The sequence below is a fragment of the Aegilops tauschii genome, chromosome 1, assembly GCF_002575655.3.
Source record: "Aegilops tauschii subsp. strangulata cultivar AL8/78 chromosome 1, Aet v6.0, whole genome shotgun sequence".
NCBI lineage: Eukaryota > Viridiplantae > Streptophyta > Magnoliopsida > Poales > Poaceae > Aegilops > Aegilops tauschii.
Window position 1 is genome coordinate 447,081,071 of NC_053035.3, and position 27,430 is coordinate 447,108,500.

At 45.6% G+C, this 27,430-nt stretch overlaps 1 pseudogene; it reads right to left on the reverse strand.

Annotated features, from left to right (window-relative positions):
* Window positions 1–27,186, reverse strand: part of LOC109749332 (probable LRR receptor-like serine/threonine-protein kinase At1g05700) — a 194,506-nt pseudogene extending 167,320 nt beyond the window's left edge.
* Window positions 27,187–27,430: the final 244 nt, after the last annotated feature.

Genomic DNA, 27,430 nt, shown 5'->3' on the forward strand with positions numbered 1-27,430 from the left:
TAATCCGGATTAAAGTATACCTTGTGCGGATTGTAGTGCGATGCAGAGCCTCTGTCTCCAGGTCAAGGATACATCCTTGTCGTTCTTTCCTGTAAAAGTTTGTTTGATGTTAGTAGTGTGTAACATGAGACAAAGATACCGTATGCTCTTCTTACAGACGGACTAGAATACACTAGTAGGAAAAGGGGCTTTTACCCCGGTTTGTAAGGGCCTTTTGTCCCGGTTTTCGAACCGGGATATAAGGGTCGTTACTAAAGCCCTAACCCTTTAGTCCCGGTTCTTACACGAACCGGGACAGAAGGTCCTCCACGTGGCCGCTGCTGCTAGCCCAGGCAGGGGGGCCTTTGGCCCCGGTTGGTGCCACCAACCGGGACCAATAGGCAGGGCCTTTTGTTCCGGTTGGTGTCACCAACCGGGACCAATAGGCATTCACGCGTCAGCATTTCAGGGGCTGGGGGTTTTTGTTTTTTTAAAGGGGGGGTTGGGGGGTTAATTTAGGTGTTTCATATATTGTGTTAGCTAGCTAATTAATAGAGAGAAGTGTCCTCTTTTATCTCCGTGCTTGGTCGACGCTACGTACTATATACGTATGGAGAGGACTAGACACGCTAGCTAGTAATCAAATGAAGTAAACAGAAGATCGTCATGAACATATGCATACACAGAGAAGTGATATCGACCACCTCTCCTTCTAAGAGAGATTGGTCGAACAACAAGTTCTCGTATATCTATCCGACACTACCGGCTACATATATACAATAATTATCTCTTACAATAGAATCTCCTAAATAAATTGTAAGAACACAGGGTCCACATAGTATTCTCCATTTTTAGCGATCACGTGGTCAAGGAAGAATGCCGCCAATTCCTCTTGAATTGCTCGCATACGATCTGGTGCTAGGAGTTCATCCCGCTTCCGAAACATCTAATTTGAAGAAGGGGGTCAATACATATATATATGAATAAATGAAACTCAACACAAATGATGGTAATAAAATAAAATTGTGAATATTATTGCTTACGCACTTCATATTGTTCGTCAGAGTAGCCCCGCTCACAGGTCGTGTAGCGGATGGACTCGCAAACGTAGTATCCACAGTAATTATTCCCTGGTTCCTGCCACAACCACTTTACAAGAAATAGAGGTCAATCAAACTGATAAGCAAGCATGCTAAATGGTATTGATGAAACTAGCGCTTGAATCACTAGAAGATGCACGGAACATGCTACTATAGTACTTACTTTCGGGTGTTTAAATTGCAGCTTCTTTGGCAGTCCCGGAGCTTTTGTGGTGAATTTTCTCCAAACCCTGCCAGACAAAGAAAACAATTACTTGATATCAGGAAATGAACAAAGTTGCTGATATGGTGGATAATGATCGATTTAACTTCTCGAGCATTTGAGTCATGTTCGCATAGTCCTGGGGATCTTTTCATCTCGAGTCTAAGACGGTTACTATTCCCGGCTCAAGCTTAATCTCTAGGAGAATAAAGTGGAAGCTGCGCATGCATGCATAAGTCATCAATTACATTACCATAACCTGGACTAATAAGGGAAACCGAATATGCACAAGACAGTAACACTCACTTGAAGTTGTAAGGAAAGAGTATTATATCTTTGTTTTGATTTAATACCAACGATCGTAGTGAAGGAAATATGCCCTAGAGGCAATAATAAAGTATTATATATTTCCTTATATCATGATAAATGTTTATTATTCATGCTAGAATTGTATTAACCGGAAACATAATACATGTGTGAATACATAGACAAATAGAGTGTCACTAGTATGCCTCTACTTGACTAGCTCGTTAATCAAAGATGGTTATGTTTCCTAGCCATAGACATGAGTTGTCATTTGATTAACGGGATCACCTCATTAGGAGAATGACGTGATTGACAAGACCCATTACGTTAGCTTAGCACCCGATCGTTTAGTATGTTGCTATTGCTTTCTTCATGACTTATACATGTTCCTATGACCATGAGATTATGCAACTCCCGTTTACCGGAGGAACACTTTGTGTGCTACCAAACGTCACAACGTAACTGGGTGATTATAAAGGTGCTCTACAGGTGTCTCCAAAGGTACTTGTTGGGTTGGCGTATTTCGAGATTAGGATTTGTCACTCTGATTGTCGGAGAGGTATCTCTGGGCCCACTCGATAATGCACATCACTATAAGCCTTGCAAGCATTGTGACTAATGAGTTAGTTGCGGGATGATGTATTACGGAATGAGTAAAGAGACTTGCCGGTAACGAGATTGAACTAGGTATCGAGATACCGACGATCGAATCTCGGGCAAGTAACATACCGATGACAAAGGGAACAACGTATGTTGTTATGCGGTCTGACCGATAAAGATCTTCGTAGAATATGTGGGAGCCAATATGGGCATCCAGGTCCCGCTATTGGTTATTGACCGGAGAGGGGTCTCGGTCATGTCTACATAGTTCTCGAACCCAAAGGGTCCGCACGCTTAAAGTTACGATGACAGTTATATTATGAGTTTATATGTTTTGATGTACCGAAGGTTGTTCGGAGTCCCCGATGTGATCACGGACATGACGAGGAGTCTCGAAATGGTCGAGACATAAAGATTGATATATTGGACGACTATATTCGGACACCGGAAGTGTTCCGGAGAAGTTTCGGATTAAACCGGAGTGCCGGAGGGTTACCGGAACCCCCCGGGGAAGTATTGGGCCTTGGTGGGCCTTGAGGGAAGAGAGAGGGCAGCAGCCAGGACGTGGCGCGCCCCCTCCCAGGAGGAGTCCTAGTTGGACTAGGAGAGGGGGGCGCAGCCCCCTTTCCCTCTCCCTCTCCCTCTCTTTCCTTCCCCCCTTTCTTTTCCTAGTAGGACTAGGAAAGGGGAGTCCTACTCCTACTAGGAGGAGGACTCCCCCCCTCTCCTTGGCGCGCCCATAGGCAGCCGACCTCCCCCTTGCTCCTTTATATACGGGGGCAGGGGGGCACCTCTCTCGACACACTTGATATACGATATTTTAGCCGTGTGCGGTGCCCGCCTCCACCATATTACACCTCGATAATACCATTGCGGAGCTTAGGCGAAGCCCTGCGTCGGTGGAACATCATCATCGTCACCATGCCGTCGTGCTAACGAAACTCTCCCTCAACACTCGGCTGGATCGGAGTTCGAGGGACGTCATCGAGCTGAACGTGTGTAGAACTTGGAGGTGCCGTACGTTCGGTACTTGATCGGTCGGATCGTGAAGACGTACGACTACATCAACCGCGTTGTGATAACGCTTCCGCTATCGGTCTACGAGGGTACGTGGACAACACTCTCCCCTCTCGTTGCTATGCATCACCATGATCTTGCGTGTGCATAGGAAATTTTTTGAAATTACTACGTTCCCCAACACGTAGCAAGTTGGCCTCGGCTTCTTTGGGATGTTTTTCTACCGTATATGCATCTATGAGATTTGTGTTAATGAACCCAATATCACCGATTTGTCTTTTCTTCAATTCGGCGATCTTCAATCTGCATAATATAGTGAGGATAATTATAAATACATGCAATGAAAGAGCTTACCTATATAGAGAGACTTAATGACAGAAGTAGTACTACTTACAGACAGTAGCAAGTGATCGTTTTTTTATCGAGGGCCTTCTGATTGTAAAACTGGAAGAAATCCTCAAATGGAGCATTCAGCAGTTCAATTCCAACGAGGTCATGCTCCGGTTTAACTCTCAGCGTCAAAGTACTCATCCCATCAGACTCTCTGCAGGTTTTCATGTACCAATCATGTAATCTTCGCAACATCGTTGTTAGAGATCTTTCATCTTTGACGAGAGGCTTCCCGTAATGGTATTTGTGTTCGTCCAGCTCCATGATTTCATAATGTACATCGTCGGGCAGGTAATCTCCAAGATTGCTATAACCGGGCACCATCCTCGGATCATTAGCGACGATGTCTTTTGACACCTTGAGCGGGGGGCACGATTGGTTCGCTTGTTCGCCGAGCTGGGCAATTTTTTTTCCCAGCTCGTCGTTCTTTTAACCTTTGATCACTGACAGTACTTCCCGACCGCTCCGCTTCGGCATATGTCTTTGCAAGAATGCGCTCATAGTTGCCTCTCGGCGGAGACTTTGGTGGTTTTGTCAGGGCAGCCAGAGTGCGCTTTGCTTTCACCGGATCTACCTTCTCCTCCGGAGGTGGATGTTTCTTTGCTTTCAACCCTTCAAAGAAGTTTGTCACTTCGGCTCGCACGATCTTCCTGGTTTCCTCCTCGGTCCTCTCGTACGGTAACTTCTCTGGAGTCTTCAGAGAAGGACCGAATCTATATTGCCTCCCGCCTCTGGCAGCTGTACTGCTAGACGCCGGCAGAGCAGACGAAGCGGCTGCGGCTGTCTTCTTTCCTTGCTTACGAGGCGGAGGAGAAGGACTACGACGCGCCGGAGCAGCCGCAGCGGCGGCGGGTCTCTTCCGCCCTTGCTAACAAGGTGGAGAAGGAGGAGGCTGGCTGCTCTGGCGCGCCGGCGTAGGCGGAGAAGGAGGCGAAGTGCCGCCACGCGCCGGAGAAGGAGGCTGAGTGCCCTGATCACTCGCCGGAGGAGGAGGCGGAGTGCCGCCACGCGCCGGAGAAGGAGGCTGAGTGCCCTGATCACTCGCCGGAGGAGGAGGCGGAGGAGGAGGCAGACTGCCCTTACTCGCCGGAGCCGTCCAGTTCGGAAGGTTGATGAGCTCCTTCCACCATAGGCACGGAGTCTTCAGAGCTAAACCCAGCCGAGTCTCCCCTTCACCGGTAGGGTGGTCAAGCTGGAGGTCCTCAAATCCCTCCGTTATTTCATCCACCATCACCCTAGCATATCCTTCTCGAATCGGCCGGCAATGGTAGGTTGCGCCGGGTTCAGGAGGTAAAACAGAGCCAACAGCCGCCTTGACTTTGAAGTTCTGCCATTGCGCCATAAGGTGGCAATGTTGAGACTCCGTGATAGCATCCACGGGGTAGCTAGCAGGAGCCGTCAAGACATGCTCCAGCTGAAGCAGCTCGGTGGAAGCCACGCTGCTTCTCCGCTGAGATGGCGGGGTAGCTTCAGGGGTAGTTTCGGCATGTCGATTGCTGTCTCGTTCCTCTAGCACTTGAACCCTTTCGTGCAGCTTCCGAATTTGTGTCTGCTCCATTTTTTTCCTCCTCTCCTGGCTTTTGTAACCGCCTGCGTCCGGAAAACCAGCCTTCCACGGAACGGAGCCTGGCGTGCCTCGTGTCCGTCCAGGGTGCTCAGGATTCCCGAGGGCCATTGTGAGCTCGTCGTTCTCTCTGTCTGGAACGAACGTCCCTTCCTGCGCTACATCGATATATTGCTGAATCTTCTTGACTGGTATTCTCAAAAGCTCGTTTGTCCAAACGCACCTCCCTGATACAGGGTCCGAGGTTCCGCCAGCCCCGAAGAACCAAGTCCGGCAACGGTCTGTCCAGTTCATTGTCTGTGGTTCGATCCCTTTTTCAAGCAGATCATTCTCAGCCTTGGCCCACTTAGGCCGGGCTTTGAGGTAGCCACCTGACCCCGTGCGATGGTGAAGCTTATTCTTCGCAGCATTCTTCTTGTTTGTCACTAACATCTTCTTACTCTTTTCCGATGTCTTGTGGGCCACAAATGCGGGCCAGTGATCTCTGATCTTCTCATACCGGCCGATGAATTCTGGTGTCTCTTCTTTGTCGACAAACGTTTTCAGCTCATTCTTCCACCTCCTGAATAGGTCTGCCATCTTCTTAAGAGCATGAGACTTGATTAATTGCTCTTTAACTGGCTTCTCCGGATCCTCCTCTGGCGGTAGGGTGAAATTTGCCTTCAGCTCAGTCCAAAGATCATCTTTCTGCATATCATTGACATAAGACACCTCAGGGTCTTCCTTCTTAGGCTTATACCATTGGTGGATGGTGATCGGGATCTTGTCCCTAACTAGAACCCCGCACTGAGCAGCAAATGCATCCTTTGTCCGGATGGGTTCAATCGGTTGGCCGTCGCGCGCGATTGCTGTGATCTCAAACCTTTCATCCGAGCGCAACTTTCTCTTCGGGCCTCGTCTCTTTACCGCAGTTGTGCTTGATCCGGAGGGCTAGAAAAAAGAAGAAAGACGAGTGTTAATTAATATGTGTACATACCAAAACAATGAATGGACCAATTAGCTAGTCAGCACAGGCTTAACTAATATATTTACCTGGCCAGACTCTGTTCGGTCACCGGAGCCGTCACCACGGGCTCCTTCTTGCACCAGCATTGGGTCACCGGAGCCATCATAATCATGTCTTTCCTCCTCCACTCTTCGATCACCATAGCCTGCTTCTTCACCCTGTTCTTCCAGACCATCATTGTCGTTAAGATACGACAAGATATCACCTCCGACTAAGATTATGTCCCCCAACACCTCTTCTGCTTGCTCGTCTCGTCCGTGCTCCATTGTTTCTGCAAATATTACAACATGGCAATTATTACACAAACATGACAGCAGGTGGTTAGTGCAAACGTAGACCTAGCTTATTCCGGGTTTGGGGTGGCCTCAGCAAAGCTTCAAGGGTAGGGGCGCGGCGGGAGGGGGTAGGAGACCGACATCGTTTTTTTCTACGGTTTGGGTGTCCTCGAGAGTTTTGGTCGAGCGAGAGGGCCGGGGGGTGCTCCCGTGGTATAAGTTATCACGGTCGAGGGGGGGGGGTATAAATATCGACCGTCCATCATGTCGAAGTTATCTGGGAGGGAGTTATATATATCGACAACGATGACATACATACATAGGAAAATAATGTTATCGGGGAGGGGGTATATCGACCCCCCCCCACGTGTTGAAGTTATCGGGAGGGGGTTATATCGACAACGACAATGAACGTACATGGGAATATGATATTATCGGGGAGGGGGTATATCGACCCCCCTCGTGTTGAAGTTATCGGGAGAGGGGTATATCGACGACGACAGACCCAATAAAACATAAGAAAACGAAGAAGAAACAAAAAGAGGAGAAGAAGAAAAGGAATAGAGAAGAAGATCGAAGAAAAAAAAAAGAACAAAAAAAAAGAGGAGAAGAAGAAAGGAATAGAGGAGAGAAGAAGAAAAAATAGAATTTTTTCTATTTTTTCTTCTTCTCTTCTATTCCTTTCTTCTTCTCCTCTTCTTTTTCTTCTTTTTTCCTCTTCTTATTTATTTCTCCTCTTCTTCCTCTCCTCTTCTTCTCCTTTCTTCCTCTTCTTATTTTCCTTTTTCCTCTCATTCATAAAAAAATGTTCAAATAGAAAATTTCGAAAAAAGTAAAGGTTTTGCCTAATGCATTGTTCATATGAATATACAAACATTTGCATATTCTACAATAATTAATATCACCAAAAAAAATCTATGAACAGAAAAAAAATCCTAACTTTTCTAAAAATCTATCTTTTGCATATATACATGAACATATATATACACAGATAACATATATACATACATATACACAGAGAAAATGCAAAAAAAGATCTAAAAAAAGGACATATATACACACATACATATACTCATACATATACATATAAGCATATAAATGTGTAGAAAAAACAGGGAGGAAGGGGGCAGTGCCGGCCCTGACCAAGGCGACGGTGGCGCGTCGGGGCAGGGGCAGAGGCGACGGTGGCGTGGTCGGGGCAGGGGCAGAGGCGTCGGCGGCAAAGGGCGGGGCAGGGCGACGGCGACGACGGGGACGGGCCGGGGCGGCGCGCGTCGGGGCAGGGGCGCGGCTGACGGCGAGGGCGCGGGCAACGGCGCGACGACGGGCACGGGCGACGACGGTGGCGTGGTCGGGGCTGCCTGGCGGCGTCGGCGTCGTCAGGGCGGCAACTCCTAGGTAACTCTGAAAATTTCCTAAGTGTGAACTTATATAGCAAAGTCTTTAGTCTCGGTTCGTGGCACCAACCAGGACTAAATGTAGGCATTAGTCCTGGTTGGTGCCACCAACCGGGACCAAAGCCCTCTTTTCAGCAGCGCAAAGGGCGGGAAGCGGCAGCCTTTGGTCCCGGTTGGTGGCACCAACCGGGACTAAAGGGGGGGCATTGGTCCCGGTTGGTGCCACGAACCGGTACCACTGCACCCCTTTAGTCCCGGTTGGTGGCACCAACCGGGACCAAAGGCCTCTTGCTGCCCGCGTCGCGGCCAAAAGTTTAGTCCCACCTCGCTAGTTGAGAGGGGCTCGGAGTGGTTTATAAGCCCCGCTGCGGCTGCTGTCTCCAACTCCTCTCTACAGCAGGCTTCTGGGCCTAACTTTGGCGCGCTGCCCGTTGAGCCCTCTAGCCCTTCTGGGCCTGTATTTGCAAACCCGAGGGTTGGAGGGCCCAGCTGGCAGCACCCCAACAATTTTTTTTCCTGTATATATTTAGTTTTTTTGTTTTCTTTTTTGCTTTATTTATTTTATTTTGTTTTTACTTACAACAAAAACTAATTTATTTTATTTTATTTTGTTTCTAATTACTTATTTATTTTACTTTATGATAATTCTTTTTGCTATTAAAGTTTCTATCAAAAAAAGTTCTTTATGAAAATTCTTTTTGCTGTATTTAGTTTTTTTGTTTTATTTATTTTGTTTTGTTTCTACTTACAACAAAAAACTTTTTTATTTTATTTTATTTTGTTTCTAATTACTTATTTATTTTACTTTTTGATAATTCTTTTTGCTATTAAAGTTTCTATCAAAAAAAGTTCTTTATGAAAATTCTTTTTGCTTTTAATGATTTTGAACAGAAAATACTTCGATAATTTTAGTTGCATCAATTTTATATGATTTTAGTTTCAATAATAGTAGAGGTTTCTTATAATATTTTGAACAGAAAATACTTTGTTAATTTTAGTTTCATAAGTTTTATTAAAGTTTATTTTATTTTGTCGGAACACAAGAAGTCCGGAGTTGTAATAAGTTATTAAAAATAAAAAAGAGGCGCAATGCTCGTTGATTTGCTTCAAGCCTTTCGGAATAGTGTAGACTGCACTGCACATAGCTCCATGCAGTCTACCTTATTCCTCAAGGCTTGAAGCTAAGCAACGTGAGCATTGCGCCTCTTCTTCATCGTCTCTGCACTCAGGGCTTATAAACCGCTCCTAGTGCCTCTCAGCTAGCGAGGTGGGACTAAAAAACTGCTTAGTAAGAAACTCTAGTACCGGTTCGTGCCACGAACCGGTACTAAAGGTGCTTGTGGGGCCACAGCCTCATTAGTACCGGTTCGTGGCACCAACCGGGACCAAAGGGTGGAATTGGTCCCGGTTCGTGCCAGCAACCGGGACCAATGGCCTTGCACAGCGGCGTGGTGGTGGGAGTTTAGTCCCACCTCGCTAGCTGAGAGAGAGCCACACCTATTTATAAGGTGCGGTGCGCCTGAGCTGTCGAGCTCCTCTCTAAAGCAGGCTTACGGGCCTAACCTCTCTGTACATGCCTGTGGGCCTACTGGGCCTTCTGCGGGCCTGAATCCTAGCCCATGGATGGGTTTCTAATCGTATTCAGGCCGTGGTGGCCCAGTAGGTGGCATAATTTTAATTTTTGGCCTGTTATTTTTCATGCATTTACTAATTATTTTGAGCTATAAGGCCCTAAAATTGAAAAGCATTTCAAAAACTCTGAAAAGGTTGAAAGTTGGCATGGTATCATCATTTCATCCACATAGCATGTGCAAGAAAGTTGAGAGGGTTACGGCAAAACTAGATGCACTTCGTGTACAAAACGGACAGTATCATACTCGTCTGTTACAAAGTTGGCATGGTATCATCATAATAGTTGCGGGAGAAAGTCTTCACTTTTTCTTCGCTTGTGTCATTTGCTTATTGCGCCATAACCATGGATAATCTTCATCGTTTATCAGGATGCTTGGGTCAGCCTTGACTTTGAAGGGAGGAATTTCATGAAACTTTTCATAATCTTCAGACATGTCTGTCTTGTCCTCCACTCCCACAATGTCCCTTTTTCCTGAAAGGACTATGTGGCGCTTTGGCTCATCGTATGATGTATTCGCTTCCTTATCTTTTCTTTTTCTCGGTCTGGTAGACATGTCCTTCACATAGATAACTTGTGCCACATCATTGGCTAGGACGAACGGTTCGTCAGTGTACCCAAGATTGTTCAGATCCACTGTTGTCATTCCGTACTGTGGGTCTACCTGTACCCCGCCTCCTGACAGATTGACCCATTTGCACTTAAACAAAGGGACCTTAAAATCATGTCCGTAGTCAAGTTCCCATATGTCCATTATGTAACCATAATATGTGTCCTTTCCCCTCTCGGTTGCTGCATCAAAGCGGACACCGCTGTTTTGGTTGGTGCTCTTTTGATCTTGGGCGATCGTGTAAAATGTATTCCCATTTATCTCGTATCCTTTGTAAGTCAATACAGTCGAAGATGATCCCCTGGACAACGAGTACAACTCATCACAAACAGTGGTGTCACCTTTGAGACGTGTTTCCAACCAACTGCTGAAAGTCCTGATGTGTTCACATGTAATCCAGTCGTCACACTGCTCCGGGTGTTTGGAGCGCAAACTGTTCTTGTGTTCATCGACATACGGGGTCACCAAGGTAGAGTTATGTAGAACTGTGTAGTGTGCTTGAGACCAAGAATATCCGTCCCTGCATATTATTGAGTCCCCTCCAAGCGTGCCTTTTCCAGTCAGTCTCCCCTCATACCGCGATTTAGGGAGACCTATCTTCTTAAGGCCAGGAATAAAGTCAACACAAAACCCAATGACATCCTCTGTTTGAGGCCCATGGAGATGCTTCCTTCTGGCCTAGCGCGGTTACGGACATATTTCTTTAGGACTCCCATGAACCTCTCAAAGGGGAACATATTGTGTAGAAATACGGGCCCCAGAATGACAATCTCGTCGACTAGATGAACTAGGACGTGCGTCATGATATTGAAGAAGGATGGTGGGGACACTAGCTCGAAACTGACAAGACATTGCGCCACATCACTCCTTAGCCTTGGTATGATTTCTGGATCGATCACCTTCTGAGAGATTGCATTGAGGAATGCACATAGCTTCACAATGGCTAATCGGACGTTTTCCGGTAGAAGCCCCCTCAATGCAACCGGAAGCAGTTACGTCATAATCACATGGCAGTCATGAGACTTTAGGTTCTGGAACTTTTTCTCTGGCATATTTATTATTCCCTTTATATTCGACGAGAAGCCAGTCGGGACCTTCATACTGAGCAGGCATTCAAAGAAGATTTCTTTCTCTTCTTTCATAAGAGCGTAGCTGGCAGGACCTTCATACTGCTTCGGAGGCATGCCGTCTTTTTCGTGCAAACGTTGCAGGTCCTCCCGTGCCTCAGGTGTATCTTTTGTCTTCCCATACACGCCCAAGAAGCCTAGCAGGGTCACGCAAAGGTTCTTCGTCACGTGCATCACGTCGATTGAAGAGCGGACCTCTAGCTCTTTCCAGTAGGGTAGGTCCCAAAATATAGATTTCTTCTTCCACATGGGTGCGTGTCCCTCAGCGTCATTCGGAACAGCTAGTCTGCCGGGACCCTTTCCAAAGATTACGTGTAAATCATTGACCATAGCAAGTACGTGATCACCGGTACACATGGCGGGCTTCTTCCGGTGATCTACCTCGCCTTTGAAATGCTTGCCTTTGTTTCGACATTGATGGTTGGTCGGAAGAAATCGACGATGTCCCAGGTACACATTCTTCCTGCATTTGTCCAGGTATATACTTTCAGTGTCATCTAAACAGTGCGTGCATGCGTGGTATCCCTTGTTTGTCTGTCCTGAAAGGTTACTGAGAGTGGGCCAATCGTTGATGGTTACAAACAGCAACGCGTGCAGGTTAAATTCCTCCTGTTTGTGCTCATCCCACGTACGTACACCGTTTCCATTCCACAGCTGTAAAAGTTCTTCAACTAATGGCCTTAGGTACACATCAATGTCGTTGCCGGGTTGCTTAGGGCCTTGGATGAGGACTGGCATCATAATGAACTTCCGCTTCATGCACATCCAAGGAGGAAGGTTATACATACATAGAGTCACGGGCCAGGTGCTGTGATTGCTGCTCTGCTCCCCAAAAGGATTAATGCCATCCGCGCTTAAACCAAACCATACGTTCCTTGGGTCAGCTGCAAACTCAGCCGAGTACTTTCTCTCGATTTTTCTTCACTGCGACCCGTCAGCGGGTGCTCTCAACTTCCCGTCTTTCTTACGGTCCTCACTGTGCCATCGCATCAACTTGGCATGCTCTTCGTTTCTGAACAGACGTTTCAACCGTGGTATTATAGGAGCATACCACATCACCTTCGCAGGAACCTTCTTCCTGGGGGGCTGGCCGTCAACATCACCAGGGTCATCCCGTCTGATCTTATACCGCAATGCACCACATACCGGGCATGCGTTCAGATCCTTGTACGCACCGCGGTAGAGGATGCAGTCATTAGGGCATGCATGTTTCTTCTGCACCTCCAATCCTAGAGGGCATACGACCTTCTTTGTTGCGTATGTACTGTCGGGCAATTCGTTATCCTTTGGAAGCTTCTTCTTTAATATTTTCAATAACTTCTCAAATCCTTTGTCTGGCACAGCATTCTCTGCCTTCCACTGTAGCAATTCCAGTATGGTACCGAGCTTTGTGTTGCCATCTTTGCAATTGGGGTACAACCCTTTTTTGTGATCCTCTAACATGCGATCGAACTTCAGCTTCTCCTTTTGACTTTCGCATTGCGTCCTTGCATCGACAATGACCCAGCGGAGATCATCATCATCGGGCACTGGTTCCTCTTGATCTTCAGCAGCTTCCTCCGTTGCAGCATCATTGGGCACATCGTCTGGTTCCTCTTGATCTTCAGCACCGTCCCCCGTTGCAGCATCACCGTATTCAGGGGGCACATAGTTGTCATCGTCCTCTTCTTCTTCGCCGTCTTCCATCATAACCCCTATTTCTTCGTGCCTCGTCCAAACATTATAGTGTGGCATGAAACCCTTGTAAAGCAGGTGGGTGTGAAGGATTTTCCGGTCAGAGTAAGACTTCGTATTCCCACATGTAGGGCATGGACAACACATAAAACTATTCTGCTTGTTTGCCTAAGCCATTTCGAGAAAATCATGCACGCCCTTAATATACTCGGAGGTGTGTCTGTCACCGTACATCCATTGCCGGTTCATCTGCGTGCATTATATATAATTAAGTGTGTCAAAAACCATTACAGAACATCATGAATAGATAATTAAGTGACCAAATTAATAGAAGTTCATCGTCACATTAAAACCAAAGTACATACATAGTTCTCATCTAACAACATATAGCTCTCCAGAGCATCTAATTAATTAAACCATACATTGAAACTATGTAAAACATTTCAATGCGAAAACAAATGCGATCATAATCGCAACCAAGGTAACAATTGATCCAACGGCATAATGATACCAAGCCTCGGTATGAATGGCATATTTTCTAATCTTTCTAATCTTCAAGCGCATTGCATCCATCTTGATCTTGTGATCATCGACGACATCCGCAACATGCAACTCCAATATCATCTTCTCCTCCTCAATTTTTTTTCCTTCAAGAAATTGTTTTCTTCTTCAACTAAATTTAACCTCTCGACAATAGGGTCGGTTGGAATTTCCGGTTCACATACCTCCTAGATAAATAAAATCTATGTCACGTTGGTCGGCATAATTTTCATAAACAATAAATGAACCAATAGTTATAAAGATAATATATACCACATCCGAATCATAGACAGGACGAGGACCGACGGGGGCGGATACCAAAACCATCGCACTATATAATAACAAGCAATACAATAGTAAGAAAATTAGACAAGTATCTATCTAAAGTAAGAATTTTTTTCTTTCAGAAAGAAGATAAGAACAAGAGGCTCACCACGATGGTGCCGACGACGAGATCGGCGCGGGCGATCGACGACGGTGAAGACGGGAATGGGACGTGACGGGCCGCTAAATCTCAAGGAAAATGGAGCTTTGAGGTCAAGCTTCGAGAGGAGAAAGCTTAACTACTGTGGCTCGGGCATTTCATCGAACACCTCATGTGCATAGGAGGTGAGCTAGAGCACCACAAAGCCCTCCCCTCGCCGGCCAGAGAAAAACAGAGCACTGGAGTGCTCTGCTCGCGGGCGAGGGGTATATATAGGCACCTCATTGGTCCCGGTTCGTGGCATGAACCGGGACTAAAGGGCAGCCTGTGGTCCCGGTTCAAGCCACCAACCGGGACCAATGGTGGTGGGCAAGGAGCGAGGCCCATTGGTCCCGGTTCGTCCGACCAACCGGGACCAAAGGGGCCAGACGAACTGGGACCAATGCCCCCACGAGGCCCGGCAGGCCCGTGGCCTCACGAACCGGGACCAGTGCCCCCATTGGTCCCAGTTCTGGACTTAACCGGGACTAATGGGCTGACCCGGCCTGAACCAAAGCCCTCTTTTCTACTAGTGTATGTAGGTACTCATATATGAACACTGAGGATTAAAAAAACAATCATTTGGCAAAAGCAGCTGCCGACTCTGCATTTAAGTGCTTTTTTCGATAAAGAAACAAAAGGTGCAATATGAGTGCTTACCTTGTGCAGATTCAACTGCAATTTTAAGTCTCTGTCTCCAGGTTAAGCATCTTGCGTTACGGTCTCCTCCTACATAGAGGCCGACATTGTGACCAATCAATTATTTAGACGATTCTATAGATAAACAACATGTACACTCTATCAGCTCACAGTGCTTTACGCTACACCAGTCACCTTCCAGCAGCTGAATATATAGCATTAAACAACTTGCGTACCTACAATGTGATTTTGCAGACTTCCCTCTGACATGAACTCGTAGACAAGTGCCATGTGCTCCCCATCCTTGCAGAAACCAATCAAGGAGACAAGGTTCTTGTGATGAATCCGATTTAAAATCTGAACCTGAACAAGTAGGGATCAAGACATTACTTCATAGATATCGTTTCACAGTAAAAATCTATGTCAAGAAACTTATAGTTTTTTAAACAAAGTAAACTATGTTAAATGTACCTTGATATTTTAGATTTTACATTTAAAGCAATATGAGGACTTCGAAACATAAGTGAATTAAACGACAAGGAGGAATGCAAGTGCAGTGAGATAATAAACTGTACCTCTGCTAGGAATTCCTTGTCACCTTGGTTGGAAGACTCAGACCGTATCTTTACCGCCACCTGAGTGCCATCGTTCAGGAAGCCATCATAGACATAACCGAATCCTCCCTTTCCCAACACTTGTTGAAGGTTGTTCGTTATCCTCTCAGTTTCATTGTATGTGAATCGGCGAGTCTCAAGTCCAAGTGACGTGTCCCCATCATTTCTCATTTCATTTTGTGGCTTTACGGAGTTTTTCATTAATCCTTTTTATATGCATGGAATTTAATGATTAACATTAGTACTATTTGAGGTGGAAACATATACCAATAATTAATTCGCGAATGCCAAAGTCTCACCTAGATTTTTTCGTCTCAACAAGCAAAAGAGTGTTAGTGCCACTGATACTATCACCACGATGACAACTGTAGGGGCACCAACGTATATGGGCAGCTTGCACTTCATTTTAGCAGGTCGACATGAATTGGCATTGGTGCAAAGGTTTGAGTTGTTGCCATATCTGCTAAACAATATTAAAAGGTTGATCAATGAAATTCATAAAGTATCATGCAAGAAGAATCGGGATAATTTATGGGTAAATTAACAACCTTAGATTTAGGGAGCCATCTTGAATTCTTTTGAGAAATCCAGAGGGAATCGAGCCACTGAGCTGATTTCCTGACAAGTCTCTGAAGAAAGAAAATATGATTTGCAGGAGTGGGAGTAATGTAAGGAAAAAACACAATTGAACAGTAGTTGCCAGACTTACAAAATCTTCAACAAAGGTAATTGAGAAAGAGTATCTGGAATTGTGCCTGTCAAATTGTTGTTTGACAGATCCCTACAAGAGAGTGCAAGATATATATGGACTTGTATCAGTAGTATTCCTTCTGCTGTATTTTATCTCTTTAAACTACAAACCAACAAAGGTCAAAGAGATCCAACTCTGAACATACAAGTACTGGAGAGCCTTTAGATTCGCGAAAGACGACGATATGTCACCATTCAGACCACTGGAAGACAGGTTTTTACAGAGAGCAAATATCAATTGGATCAATTTGACTGCATATAATAACCTTAACATGCGATAATTCATGCTTTTGTTGTATATATGAACATAAGTGATAGGTCAATATAATGTATAGATCTGAAAAACTGACACGCTTCTGATCCTTGGACGGGTGCCAATGTCGTAGCTGCACATCAACTTTTCCCAGGTCATAATCTTGGGAGAGCACGGGTCACCCATCCAGTTTTTCTGCACATGATACTTCGCCTTGATCGTCGTGATGGCAGATACTACAGTTAACCACACCCTTTTTTTTAGTAGCACAAGAGACTTAACCCCGTATTATTAACAGCTTAATAAACACTCCATCCTTGCTCTATAGTGCATATAATTTTTTCAGTGTGAAACTTTGTAGACGTGGACCAAGTTAATAAAGAATATCAACATTTACAATACCACTGGATTTATCATGAAATATATTTTCATACGGCATATATTCGTTAAATGTTTGTTTTCTATATAAAAAATTGTATGCATTCCAATTTGGCAAGGAGGAAGCATCAGCTAACTCATATGCTTGTGCCATTTGTTTGCATATGTACGTACCGTCCCCGGAGTCCGTGTCAAAGTTTGTCATTGACATGATGGAGAACAACTCGAGGGCGTTTAGGATCGGTGGCAATGTCGAGTTGGCGGTGGCGTTGATGGAGATGTTGTAGTTACCGTCCCGGTAGGGCTTTTCATTGTAGATGACACCGACCCCAAGGTAGAATAGCCTAATGTCATCGGACAACCTCACGCCGTTGATGTTGATGTCAAACTGGCGCAGGGCGTTGCTCGGGAGGAGCTGCAGCTCAGAGAAATGCATGATCATGAAGTATCCCGGTGAAGGATCATGAGGTCGAGGGTCGGGGTCCCACGTGAACTCGAGGTTCATGGAGGCGTTGAGCGGTATGAACGCCGTCTGCATTACTGCCGATGGCACCTCGTAATCGTCGTCGGCGCTGTCCACCTGCTTCGTCGTCGATATTTCTTTCCACTCTCTCGCGGTAACCCAAGGGAGCCATACTCGATCATGCGGATCTTCTGGGTACCTGATGGTCAACCACGCTTGTGACTGATTGGTACACTTTGAAGAGGAAATTTAGAACAAACGGGGGAAATTAAGCAAATAAAGATTTTTTGCTCACCTGACGATGTCGGTCGCACCTGTCGGGCCGGCGTTGAGCCTGACGTCGAGGACGAGGCCCTGCGTCAGGTTCGCCTGCGGGTAGAACTTCATCTTCAGCGGCCTCAGCTCTAGCGCAGAGAGGAACGGCGTTCCGGCCCCGGTGTTCACCAGGCAGACCTGCACGAAGTTGTCTGGAACGACCACGATGGCCTCCGCCGTCACATCGATCCCCGGCGTCGAGACATTGACTGTGTGCCAGTAGTTGACGCCGAGGTGGAGGTCGAAGACGGGCGGGCTGCCAAGGCCGTCGTAGTCACCATATAGGAACGCCGCGCGGACGAGGTACTTGCGAGTTGCGACCGGACACGAGAGACCGGAGTGTGTAGTAGTTGCGCGCGCCATGGGGGAAGCTGCGCACGTTGTGGTAGCGCCGTGAGAGCTGCGGTCGAATGTACTGGCTCGCGATGTCACTAGTAGAAAATAGGCCTTTAGTCCCGGTTCGCAAAGACCATTAATCCCGGCTGTGCAACCGGGACTAAATATGCGCGACTAAAGCCCCCCCCGTAGTCGCGCCTCTTACGAACCGCGACTAAAGGCCCGTCCACGCGGGCGCCAGGAGTCCGTCGGGGCGGAGGACTTTTAGTCCCGGTTCTCGTGGCTAACCGGGACTAAAGGCCTCCTCCGCAGGTTTAGGGTTTTAGCCCCCGTAAACCTGGTTTCTTTTTAATTTGTAGTGTTTTATTTCTTTTATATTTTATTTTGTGTTTTATTTTAATTTTGATGAAGTTTCAGTACACATATTCTATGCTACTATATACATGCATATGAAATTTCAAACAAGAAAAATTCAAGAGGAATATATAATATATATTCAATCTCGGGTGACCATATACAACTTCGAACAAATTTCCATACACAATTAGGATGGATGACCATATACAATTTCGAACAAGTTTCAATCTCGGGTATGCATATAAATTTCTTCGTCCTCGGTATAGTGTTCTCCTTTAGGATTGATGACTTCCCTCATGAAAAATCCTGCTAATTCATCTTGAATTGGTCGGAAGCGAGCTTCTGGACTAAGCCTCCTACGCAAGTTATCCGTCGCCTTCCGCACCCTATCCGGTGCCTTCCGCTCAGAGGTGTGTCTCCGGATGTTCTCACAAATATAGTATCCACATAGATTGGTCCCCGGTGGCTGCTTATCCACATTAACTAACCTTCTAAAATCTAGCTCATGTTTGAATTCACCGACAATTTCTTCTGAGAACCGTCTCCAAACCCTACAGGGCAAAGAAAATTAAATGAACAAGGGAGTTATTAGTTACTTGATATTAGGAAATGAACGAAAGAGAACGATCGATATAGAGCTCAAATGATTGAAAATAATTACTTTTGCAGCATTTTTCTCATGTCGGCCCAACGCTTTGAATCCGAATCCATAGAGTCCATGATTAGAACTCTGGAGGTGTGAAGTTCAATATTTAGCAGAATCCAGTGGAACCTGCGGACACGTTACATGCACAGTCATGCATAACTCATCGATTAGACATACCATGCATGGAGTAAACAAAAGAGAATGGGCACAAGAGAGAAACACTCACCCAAAATGGTAAGGAAATAGAATATGACTTTTGAGTTGATGCTTTCTAAGAAACTTGTACAAGTCTTTCTCCACGTCTTCGGGGTGATTTTGTAACACATGTCCATTAACGATATGTGGGTCAATGAACCCAACATCATGGATGTTTCTTATTTTGCATTCCCAAATCTTCAATCTGCATAATAGCGTACGCAACAATATAGTTAGGACAATATATATATATATATATATATATATATATATATATATATATATATATATATATATATATATATATATATATATATATATATAGTGCAGGCAATGAAGAACGAGATGAGGTAGAAATAAATCACTTGCAGAACGTAGCAACTCAGGATAGATTTGTCGAGCTCGCGCAGATTGAACAGCTGGAACAATTCACTCATATGAACAATTCACTCCGGACCGGCTTTCACTATGAGCAGGGGGTCGATTGTTTATTCTGCATCCCGAGCTGGTCAACTTGTTTCCCGCTTTTTTTACTTTCTTCTTTCTCCTCCTTCAATATTTCTGCTTGCCTACGAAGTTCATGTCCATAGTCGTCAGGCATATTCAGCTCGGCTTGGGACGGTGTCGTCAAAAAATTCTTAGCCCACTTCTTTTGCTTCTCAGTGAATACTTGCTTGGGCTCGAGCTCTTTTATCGCCTTCGTATCCGCCTTCCATTTCTCATAATGAGCAGACGCGGCCAATTTGGTTTCGGCTTCACTAAGTTCCCAAGGCCTTGGGAGGAGAGGCTTCAGTGATGGCTCCGGTACCGTTGTGGTCTTAGGTACATAAGGGTCCGGGTTAATAGTCCAGGAGCGGGTTTCCTTGCTGTCCGCCTGCTTCTGCTTCTTCGCCGAAGGTGGATTGGGGGGCGTCGTACCCGCCGGAGGAGGATTAGGGGGCGTCGTACCCGCCGGAGGAGGATTGGGGGGGCGGCGGCTGCTTACCCGCCGGAGGTTGTGGATCGGGGGACGGCGTCGAATGGCGTGAAGGAGGTGTAGGTGAACCACCACGACCACCACCACCGCCATCACCACCACCACCACCACCATCGGAGGGGGGTGGACTTGTTAGCCTTGGCGCCTCGCCTGGAAACACTATGTACTTCTTTTTCCATAGAATGATCTGGCGCTTGACATCTCCAAGTCTTCTCTCCCCTTCGGGTGTAGCTTTGTCAATCTCCAGGTCCTCAAACTCTTGGACTATGTCTTCCACCATGACACGAGCATAGCCATATGCAATGGGGTTGTTGTGGTGGAGTGCTCCAGGTGTACAGGGTAAAGCACTGCCGGTAGCTACCTTCGTGGAAACGTTCCCCACGGGATAATGCAGATCACATTCTTTCATCTCCTTTACATCATCCACGGGGTAGTGAGGCTCCGGTGCACGAATCTCGATCGTCGGTGCATTAGCACCAGGCGGGGCATCCGTGGAAGCCACGCTGCTTCTCCGCTGCTAGCTTCCGCGATCCGCTTCATGATCTTCATGAGGCCCTGCAGCCGATTTTTCTTTTACTAGTTCATGCACGGTCTGCTTCAACTCATGGAGTTCCGATGCAAACTTCGCCAAAAGATCTGCATCCCGGTCCGTCTTTCTCTTACGGCTTCTGTAACAGTACGGGTCATTGTCCTGGGAAAACCCTACTTTCCACGGAATTCTGCCTTTGCCTCGTACATGTCCTCCGTGTTCATCATTCCCGAGGGCTGTTGTCAGTGCATCTTTCTCTCTGTTGAACTTGATCAAGCCCTCTTGAGCTTGGGTCATTGCGTCAATAAGGGCTTGGGTGGGAGCAAACTTTTTCTTCCGGTGAACACACACCCCTGTCTCCGGGTCTAGTGATCCCCCATGCCCGTACCACCAGCTTTTGGCCCTTGGGTCCCATCCCTCTGTACCTAGAGGGATTCCTCGCACCCTCAGGTCCTCCTCCATCTTCTGCCACTTAGGCTCCGAAAGGCGGTATCCTCCTGGCCCCATAATATGATGCTACTTTTTCTTACTCGCCTTATCCTTATTTTTTTCGATATTTCCTTGAAATGCTCCGATTTCTTTTGCCTCACAAATTCTGGCCAATCATCTTTCAGTTTCTCATGTTGTCCATTGAAATCCGGAGTCTTGCCCTTGTTGACATAGTCACGGGTTAATTTTTTTTTGAAGTTCCGGAATGATTCGGCCATCTTCTGTAGAGCGAACTCTTTAACTAGCCTCCTCCTCTCACGTCCACCCGGAACCTCGTTATCGAATTCATCGACTTTGTTGTATTCCGGAGGTAGAATGAAATGTTCCATAAGCTTTCTCCAACAATCCTTTTTCGTTCTCTTGTCGACAAAACTGAAACCAAGACATGCCTTCTTTGGCTCCTTCCATTCCTGGACGGTGATCGGGACGTTGTCTCTAACAACGACTCCGCATTGGTTGATAAACTTTGAGGTGTGCTGTAGGGGCTTGCCAGTTTCACTGACAAAATCAATGGTATATGTTTCTCCTGTTTTCATCGCCTTGGATTTTCCACGCTTTGTCGTACTCGATCCGGCCGAGGGCTAAAAAAAGAAAGAGAGTCGCGCGCGTTAATACATATGTATTCACATTTCAGTAAGTTTGTATCACGAGAGGCTCAATGTATATATATACCTCGCCGGAGGTGGTTGCTACTTGCAATTCGAGATCGTCGTTTGTTGACAGTTGACCTCCGTCGATAATGTCCGTTCCTTCACCTTCTTGATCATCGACAATGTATGTTCCACCGTCAAGGTTCAGAAAAGAACAGACTACATCCTCTTCTTGCTCATATTCTGAGCCCGGCACATAAGGAATCTCGTTGTTTATGATGCCCATTAAATAACGTTCAGCCTCCGGATCCCTAAGCGGCTCGGCTCTATCGTCCGCCATATGTCACTCCTGCATGTAGTAAAAATTAATTAAGTATAAAGTAATTAAAAAATAAGATTAAGGGGACATAGAGGAGGAGCAGCGACGGTTGAATGATTAAGAGCTATTAATTTTTGCTTTCATTTCAGCCATTTTTGGAAAACAACAAAAACAGAAATACTTTAGATGTCAAACTGCATGTATAAGGTTGAAAACATGTGCCAAATGTTTCACTGAACATTTTGAGGTATTAAACATAATTTTTGGATAATTATTTAATTAGTTATGCCATTTTCTTTTTCCTTTTCTTTTATGACTAGAATAGAAAATTGATGTTGTTTTGGTCAAATTTATACAATTATTCCCAAATAAAATATCATTGTGTATATTTTGTTAAGACCAAATTTTAGGGGTACCTTTAGTCGCGGTTGGTGTCACAAACCGCGACTAAAGGTTTTTTCGCGCCGTTTTCGTTCCCGCGCGGAAAGAGACTTTAGTCGCGGCTCGTGTCACGAACCGCGACTAAAGGTCCTTTTTCAAATACTTTTCATTTTAAAATCTTAAAAATACAAATAATATATCAAAAAATTCAGAAAAATAAAAATAATTCATTTTAAAATCTTAAAAATAGAAATAATATATCAAAAAATTCAAAAAAATAAAACTAATTCATTTGAAAATCTTAAAAATATAAATAATATATCAAAAAATTCAGAAAAATAAAACTAATTCATTTGAAAATCTTAAAAATACAAATAATATATCAAAAAATTCAAAAAATAAAACTAATTCATTTGAAAATCTTAAAAATACAAATAATATATCAAAAAATTCAGAAAAATAAAACTAATTCATTTTAAAATCTTAAAAATACAAATAATATATCAAAAAATCCCGAAAAATAAAACTAATTCATTTTAAAAATTCAGACCGATTGTTTTGTTCTACATCCTCGATCCTTTGAAGGTTTGACAAAAGGTTTGATACATCATTCAGTTCATCGACCAAATACAAATCATCCGGATTCGCCATCATACGTCCTGCCGTGCATTTGGTATGCATATATGCACTCAGTAGCCACGGCAGGGCTGTATGATGGCGATACCGATTGTTTTGTTCTACATTCTCGATCCCTTGAAGGTTTGGCAAAATGTTTGATTCATCATTCAGTTCATCGACCAAATACAAATCATCCGGATTCGCCATCGTACGTTTTAATTCACATGATCCCTGCTTGCTTGCGATTGTGCCGTATCCATGGAGCGTCCTCATCATTTAACTTAATGCTTGGGTCAGTGTTCACTTTGAAGGGCGGAATTTCACCAAACATATTATAATCTTCTGACATGTCTGTCTTGTCCTCCACTCCCACGATGTTTCTTTTCCCTGAAAGAACAATGTGGCGCTTTGGATCATCGCATGATGTACTGATCGTTTTCTTATCTTTCCGTTTCCTCGGTTTGCTACTCATGTCCTTCAAATAAAAAACCTGAGCGACATCTTTGGCAAGGACGAATGGTTCGTCAAGGTAACCAAGATTGTTGAAATCCACCATTGTCATTCCGTATTGCTCGTCCACCTTTACCCCACCTCCTGTTACCTTGAACCATTTGCACCGGAACAAAGGGACCTTAAAGGAGGGTCCATAGTCAAGTTCCCATATCTCCTCTATGTAACCATAATATGTGACCTTTTGCCCATTCTCGGTTGCTGCATCAAAGCGGACACCACTGTTTTGGTTGGTGCTCTTTTTATCTTGGGCGATGGTGTAAAATGTATTCCCATTTATCTCGTACCCTTGGAAAGTCGTTATAGTCGAAGATGGTGTCTTGGCCAACATGTACAGCTAATCTCCAACATCATTGTCATTCATTAAATGTTTTCGCAACCAACTGCCGAAAGTCTCCATGTGGGCCTTTCTAATCTAGGATTCAGGCTTCCCCGGGTTGTCCGAGCGTAAAATATTCTTGTGTTGCTCGAAGTACGGAGCCACCAAGCTGGAATTTTGCAGAACTGTGTGGTGTGCTTCAGTCATAGAATGACCGTCCATACATATCGTTGATTTCCTTCCGATCATGCCTGTTCCACTTAGTCTCCCCTCGTGCCGCGATTGAGGAATACCAATCGGCTTAAGGTCAGGAACATAGTCAATACAGAACTCAATTACCTCCTCATTTCCATAGCCCTTGACGATGCTTCCTTCTGGCCTAGCATGGTTAAGAACATATTTCTTTAATACTCCCATGAACCTCTCAAAGGGGAACATATTGTGTACAAATGCAGGACCGAGAATGGAAATCTCTTCGACTAGGTGGAGCAGGAGGTGCGTCATAATATGGAAGAAGGATGGTGGGAACACCAACTCAAAACTGACAAGGCATTGGACCACATCGTTCTGTAACCGTGGTTGATCTTCTGGATTGATTACCTTCTTAGAGATTGCATTGAGGAATGCACATAGCTTCACAATGGCTACTCGAACATTTTCCGGTAGGAGCCCCCTCAAAGCAATCGGAAGCAATTGCATCATAATCACGTGGCAGTCGTGAGAGTTCAGGTTTTGGAACTTTTTGTCCGCCATGTTTATTATTCCCTTTATATTCGACGAGAAGCCAGACGGGACCTTCATACTGCTCAGGCATTCAAAAAAAATGACCTTCTCTTCTTTGGTAAGAGCGTAGCTGGCACGACCTTGAAACCATTCCGGATGCCGGTCATCTGGGTCTTTCAAAAGTTGCTGGTCCTGCCGTGCTTCCTTTGTATCATTTGTCTTCCCATACACGCCCAAGAAGCTTAGCAGGTTCACGCAAATATTCTTCGTAACATGCATCACGTCGATTGCAGAGCGGACATCTAGGACTTTCCAATATTGTAGCTCCCAAAATATAGATTTCTTCTTCCACATGGGTGCATGCCCGTCAACTCCCCGCGGAACTGATTGTCCGCCAGGACCCTTTCCAAAGATGACTTTCAAATCCTTGACCATATCAAATATCTCAGCACCAGTACGTTCCGCAGGCTTTGGCCGGTGATCTGCCTTGCCGTTGAAATGCTTGCCTTTCTTTCTTACGTTATGATTTCGGGGAAGAAATCGACGATGACCCAGGTACACGTTCTTCTTACAATTACCCAAACGTACACTTTCAGTCTCATGTAAGCAGTGCGTGCATGCATTGTATCCCTTATTTGTCTGTCCCGAAAGGTTAGTGAGAACAGGCCAATCGTTGATGGTTACAAAAAGCAACGCTCGTAGGTCAAATTCCTCTTCTTTGTGCTCATCCCAGACACGTACACCAGGTCTGCCCCACAACTGTAAAAGTTCATCAACTAATGGCCTTAGGTACACATCGATGTCGTTGCCGGGTTGCTTTGGACCTTGGATGAGCACTGGCATCATAATGAACTTTCGCATGCACAACCAAGGAGGAAGGTTGTAGATGCATAGAGTCACGGGCCAGGTGCTATGGCTGGAGCTCTGCTCGCCAAAAGGATTCATGCCATCAGTACTTAGACCAAATCTTATGTTCCTTGCGTCAGCTGCAAAATCTTTGAACTCTCTGTCGATCTTTCTCCATTGCGTTCCATCAGCGGGGTGTCTCAACTCCCCGTCGGACTTACGGTCCTCTTTGTGCCATCGCAACAACTTGGCATGCTCTTTGTTCCTGAACAGACGTTTCAACCGTGGTATTATAGGAGCATACCACATCACCTTGGCGGGAACCCTCTTCCTGGGTTTCTCGCCCTCAACATCGTCACCAGGGTCATCGCCTCTGATCTTATAACGCAATGCAGTGCATACATGGCATTCATTCAAATTCTCGTATTCACCGCGGTACTGGATGCAGTCGTTAATGCATGCATGTATCCTCAGAACCTCTAAACCTAGAGGGCAGACAACCTTCTTTGCTTCGTACGTACTGGCGGGCAACTCGTTATTCTTCGGAAACATATTCTTCAACATTTTCAGCAAATTTTCAAATGATGAGTTAGCTACACCTTCTCGTGCCTTCCATTTTAGCAAATCCAGTGTGCAGCCCAGCTTTTTCAGACTATTATCGCATCCTGGGTACAGCGACTTTTTGTGATCCTCTAACATGCGATCCAAATTCTCCCTCTCCTTGTCAGTTTCGCAGCGTCTCCGTGCATCAGCAATGGTCCGACCAAGATCATCAGCGGGCTCATCATGTGCCTCTTCTTCACCTTCACCTAACCCTTCCCCACCTTCAGCATCATTCTCCATGAAAGTATCACCGAAATGATCATGATAGTTGTCATCGATATCATCCCCTTCTTCATCTTCTTCCATTCTAACCCCTCTTTCTCCATGCTTGGTCCAACAATTATAGCTTCACATGAAACCATGCCGAAGCAGGTGCATGTGAACATCTCTTGAGGAGGAGTAACCCTTCTGATTCTTACAGACAGCACATGGACAGATAATAAAACCTCGCTGCTTGTTCGCATTTGCCACTACGAGGAAATCTTTCAAACCCGTAGTGAACTCGCCGGAGAGTCGGGTACCGTACATCCATTGCCGATTCATCTGCATTATTATTATATAAAGTATATAATTAACCATCATGCATTTGTTAAACTAACCAGCTAGAAATAATACAAATTAAACAATGAACTACACACATGCATATTTTATCAATGACACATGAAAGGTTCAAGTTGCTAACCGCCATCGCGGAGGAAAAATAAATGAGAAAGCTCAAGTGTGGCTCGGACACTTCATATCATGTTTGTTTCATGCTCTCGGGCATTTCATCGAACACCTTGTGTGCATAGGAGGAACCAAAAGCAAACCCACCACCCCCCTTCTGAATATTGTGAATAGAAGTGGCACCAATTGTGGCTAAGTGAAGTGAGCTGAGTCCTATATAGGGATGGGCCTTTAGTCCCGGTTGGCCTGGCCAACCGCGACTAAAGGCCTTCGGGCCAGCCTGAGGACCTTTACTCCCGGTTGGCCAGGCCAACCGGGACTAAAGCCCCTCCCGTCCGCCAGCTGTCGACCGAGTGCGCTGGGCCCAGATAGTTGGTCGCGGGTCTCCTCCCGAACCGCGATCAAAGGGGTAGTCGCGGTTCGATTATTTTGGGGACTAATGGGGGCGTATGGAAGCCTCTTTTTCTACTAGTGTGTTGTGGTTTGCGCCGGCGGTATCATCGATGAACCCGGAGTCGGAGACGTAGGATAGCTTTGTGCCGTCGTCCACGTAGCTTGCCTTCCCCGGTAGTCCGCAGTCTAGGCTTATGAAACCTGCACATTTGCTCGGTTCGTACGTACATACATGAAGCCGTTAATGGCGCGTGCGTGCGGCCATAGTAGCGCCAAGTAAAGGGTGCTGAAGTTTCTAGCATACCTTTGCTGTCAAGCTGGGCGCGAGCCTGGAGTACGCCGCTGGTGCCGGCGACGGCGAGGCAGAGGAGCAGCAGCCATGGATTTGATTGCTCCATTGCACATGCAAGGGCAGTTAGTGGAGCGTAACATGCATATGCATTTGACTTTTTAGGCGTCCAATGCTTCAGTGTATATGCCCAGAAGTAAACTAACTAGATCTAGAATTCTAGATAGACGACTAACAAAGCCAACTCGGCCCACTAGCGAGCGATCATATATAATGATCAGTTGATCACGTCAACACCACCATGATTGACCACGTCAGCTACACGTCTATGACTCCAGCACACAGCCTGCATG